Genomic DNA, 5,237 nt, shown 5'->3' on the forward strand with positions numbered 1-5,237 from the left:
AAATAAGAGAAACTACAAGCCTGCAGCCTGCAGAAAGGAGACCCCAAACACAGTAAGTTAAATGAAAGAAGACAGAGAAATATGCTACAGATGAAGGAGCCAGGTAAAAACTCACAATACCAAACAAATGAAGAAGAAACAGGCAGTCTACCTGAAAAAGAATTCAGAGGAATGATAGTAAAGATGATCCAAAATCTCAGAAACAGAATGGAGAAAATACAAGAAACATTTAACATGTACCTAGAAAAAAAGGAACAAACAAACAGTGATTAACAACACAATAACTGAAATTAAAAACACTCTAGAAGGAATCAATTGCAGAATAACTGATGCAGAGGAAAGCATAAGTGAGCTGGCAGATAGAATGGTGGAAACAACTGTTATGGAGCACAATAAAGAAAAAAGAATGCAAAGAATTGAGGACAGTCTCAGAGACCTCTGGGACAACATTAAATGCGCTGATGTTTGAATTATAGGGGTCCAAGAAGAAAAGAGAAAGTGTCTGAGAAAATATTCAAACAGATTATGGTCAAACACTTCCCTAACATGGGAAAGGAAATAGTCAATCAACTCCAGGAAGCACAGAGAGTCCCATACAGAAAAAAAACAAGAAGAAACATTCCCAGACACATATTAATCAAACTATAAAAAATTAAATCCAAGGAAAAAATATTAAAAGCAGCAAGGGAAAAGCAACAAATAACACACAAGGGAATCCCCATAAGGTTATCAGCTGATCTTTCAGCAGAAATTCTGCAAGCCAGAAGGGCGTGGCAGGATACATTTAAAGTGATGAAAGGGAAAAACCTACAGCCAAGACTACTCTACCCAGCAAGGATCTCATTCAGCTTCAAATGAGAAATTGAAACTTTACAGACAAACAAAAGCTAAGAGAATTCAACACCATAAAACCAGCTCTACAACAAATGCTAAAGAAACTTCTCTAGGTGGGAAACACAAGAGAAGAAAAAGACCTACAAAGTCAAAACAATTAAGAAAATGGTAATAGGGACTTACATATCGACAATTACCCTAAATGTAAATGGATTAAATTCTCCAACCAAAAGACACAGACTGGTTGAATGGATACAAAAACAAGACCCGTATATAGGCTGTCTACAAGAGACCCACTTCAGACCTAGGGACACATACAGACTGAAAGTGAGGGAATGGAAAAAGATATTTCATGCAAATGGAAATCAAAAGAAAGCTGGAGTAGCAATACTATCAGATAAAATAGACTTTAAAATAAAGACTGTTGCAAGACATAAGGAAGGACACTACATAATGATCAAAGGATCAATCCAAGAAGAAAGCATAACAATTATAAATATATATGCACCCAACATATGCACCTCAATACATAAGGTGAATGCTAACAGCCATAAAAGGGAAATTGAGAATAGCACAATAATAGTGGGGGATTTTAACACCTCACTTACACCAATGGATAGATCATCCAGAAAGCAAATAAATAAGGAAACACAAGCTTTAAATGACACAATAGTCCATATAGATTTAATTGATATTTATAGGACATTCCACCTGAAAGCAGAAGAATACACTTTCTTCTCAAGGGCACAGGGAACATTCTCCAGGTTAGATCACATCTTGGGTCACAAATCAAGCTTTGGTAAATTTAAGAAAATTGAAATCATATCTAGCATCTTTTCCAACTGCAATGACATGAGATTAGAAATCAATCACAGGAAAAAAAAACTGTAAAAACACAAACACATGGGGGCTAAACAATATGCTACTAAATAACCAAGAGACCCCTGAAGAAATCAAAAAAAAAAAAAAAAAGGAAGAAAAAAACCTAGAGACAAAAGACAATGGAGAACGACAATTCAAAACCTGTGAGATACAACAAAAACAGTTCTAAGAGGGAATTTTATATCAATAGAATCCTACCTCAAGAAACAAGAAAACTTTCAAATAAACAATCTAACCTACACCTAAAGGAACTAGAGAAAGAACAAAATACCCCAAAGTTAGTTGAAGGAACAAAATCATAAAGATCAGAGCAGAAATAAATGAAATAGAAACAAAGAAAACAATAGCAAAAATCAATAAAGCTGAAAGCTGGTTCTTTGAAAAGAAAAACAAAACTGATAAACGTTTAGCCAGACTCATCTAGAAAAAGAGGGAGAGGACTCAAATCAATAAATTTAGAAATGAAAAAGGAGAAGTTACAAGGGAAAATGCAGAAATACAAATGATCATAAGAGACTACTACAAGCAACTCTATGCCCATGAAATGGACAACCTGGAAGAAATGGACAAATTCTTAGAAAGATATAATCTTTCAAGACTAAACCAGGAAGAAATAGAAATTATGAACAGACCAATCACAAGCAATGAAATTGAAACTGTGATTAAAAATCTTCCAACAAACAAAAGCCTAGGACCAGATGGCTCCACAGGTGAATTCAAATAAACATTTAGAGAAGCGCTAACACCCATCCTTCTCAAACTCCTCCAAAAATTTTCAGAGGAACACTCCCAACTCATTCTATGAGGCCACCATCACCAAGACCAAAACCAGACACAGATACTACAAAAAGAAAGAAAATTACAGATCAACGTCACTGATAAATATAGATGTAAAAATCCTCATCAAAATACAAGCAAACAGAAGCCAACAATGCATTAAAACAATCAAAAACCATGATCAAGTGAGATTTATTCCAGGGATGCAAGAATTCTTCAATATATGCAAAACAGTCAATGTGATACACCATATTAACAAACTGAAGAATCAAAACCATAAGATCATCTCAATAGATGCAGAGAAAGCTTTTGACAAAATTCAACATCAATTAATGACAAAAACTCTCCAGAGAGTGGGTATAGAGGGAACCTACCTCAACATCATAAAGGCCATATATGACAAACCCATAGCAAACATCATTCTCAATGGTGAAAAACTGAAACATTTCTTCTAAGATCAGGAATAAGACAAGGATTTCCATTCTCGCCACCCTTATTCAACATAGTTCTGGAAGTTCTAGCCTTGGCAATCAGAGAAGAAAAAAATAAATAAATAAAATGAATTCAAATTGGAAAAGAAGATGTAAAAATGTCACTGTTTGCAGATGACATGATACTATACATAGAAAATCCTAAAGATGTGGCCAGAAAACTGCTAGAGCTAATCAATGAATTTGGTAAAGTAGAAGGATACAAAAGTAATTCACAGAAATCTCATGCACTCCTATACACTAATAGTGAAAGATCAGAAAGAGAAATTAAAGAAACAGTCCCATTACCATCACAACAAAAAGAATAAAATACCTATGATTAAACTTACCTAATGTGGTAAAAGTCCTGTACTCAGAAAACTATAAAACACTGATGAAAGAAATCAAAGATGACACAAACAGATGGAGAGATATACCATGTTCTTGGATTGAAAGAATCAATATTGTGAAAATGACTATAGTACCCATATCAATCTACTGATTGAATGCAATACCTATCAAATTACCAATGGCATTTTTTACAGAACTAGAACAAAAAATCTTAGGATTTGGATGGAGACACAAAAGACCCTGAATAGCCAAAGCAGTCTTGAGGAAAAGAAAAAAAAACAAAAACAGCTAGAGGAATCAGGGTCTCTGACTTCAGACTATACTACAAAGCTACAGTAATCAAGACAGTATAGTACTGACATGAAAACAGAAATATAGCTCAATGGAACAGGATAGAAAGCCCAGAGATAAACACACTCACCTATGGTTAATTAATCTATGGCAAAGGAGGCAAGAATATACAATGGAGAAAAGAGAGTCTCTTCAATAAAAGGTGTTTGGAAAACTGGACAGCTACATGTAAAAGAGTGAAATTAGAACACTCCCTAACACTATACACAATTATAAACTCCAAATGGATTAAAGACCTAAATGTAAGACTGAACACTATAAAATTCTTAGAGGAAAACATAGGAAGAACACTCTCTGACACAAATCACAGGAAGGTCTTTTTTGACCCACCTTCTAGAGTAAAATAAATACAAACAAAAATAAACAAATGGGACCTAATGAAACTTAAAAGCTTCTGTACAACAAAGGAAACCATAAACAAGACAAAAAGACATCCCCCAGAATGGGAGAAAATAATTTCAAACCAATCAGCTGACAAAGGATTAATCTCCAAAATATACAAACAGCTCATGCAGCTCAATATCCAAAAAATCAAAGAACCCAATTAAAAAATGGGCAGAATACCTAAGTAGACATTTCTACAACCAAGACATACAGATGGCCAGTAGGCACATGAAAAGATGCTCAACATCACTAATTATTAGAGAAATGCAAATCAAAACTACAATGAAGTGTTGCCTCACACCTGTCAGAATGGCCAACATCAAAAAATCTACAAACAATAAATTCTGGAGAGAGTGTGGAGAAAAAGGAACCCTCTTGCACTTTTGGTGGGAATGTAAATTGATACAGTCACTATGGAGAACAGTATGCAGGTTCCTTAAAACACTAAAAATAGAAAACACCATATGACCCAGCAATCCCACTACTGGACATATACCCTGAGAAAACCATAACTAAAAAAGACACATGTGGGCTTCCCAGGTGGCGCAGTGGTTGAGAGTCCACCTGCTGATGCAGGGGACATGGGTTCGTGCTCCAGTCCAGGAAGATCTCACATGCCACGGAGCTGCTAGGTCCGTGAGCCATGGCCACTGAGCCTGCGCGTCTGGAGCCTGTGCTCCGCAACAGGAGAGGCCACGACAGTGAGAGGCCCTCTTACCACAAAAAAAAAAAAAAAAAAAAGACACATGCACCCCAATGTTCATTGCAGCAATATTTACAATAGACAGGTCATGGAAACAACCTAAATGCCCATCGACACATGAATAGATAAAGAAGATCTAGTACCTATATACAATAGAACATAACTCAGTCATAAAAAGGAACAAAATTGGGTCATTTGTAGAGACATGGATGGACCTAGAAACTGTCATACAGAGTGAAGTAAGTCAGAAAGAGTAAAGCAAATATCATATATTAATGCATATATGTGGATATTAGAAAATGGTACAGATGAACCTGTTCGCAAAGCAGAAATAAAGACACAGATGTAGAAAACAAACATATGGACACCAAGGGGGGAAAGGGGTGTGGGGTGAATTGGGAAATTGGGATTGACATATATTCACCAATTAATATGTATAAAATAGATAACTAATGAGAACCTGCTCTTTAGCACAGGGAACTTTA

Source organism: Delphinapterus leucas, chromosome 8, assembly GCF_059928025.1.
Source record: "Delphinapterus leucas isolate spDelLeu-1000000601 "Yukka" chromosome 8, BTC_Dleu_Yukka2, whole genome shotgun sequence".
NCBI lineage: Eukaryota > Metazoa > Chordata > Mammalia > Artiodactyla > Monodontidae > Delphinapterus > Delphinapterus leucas.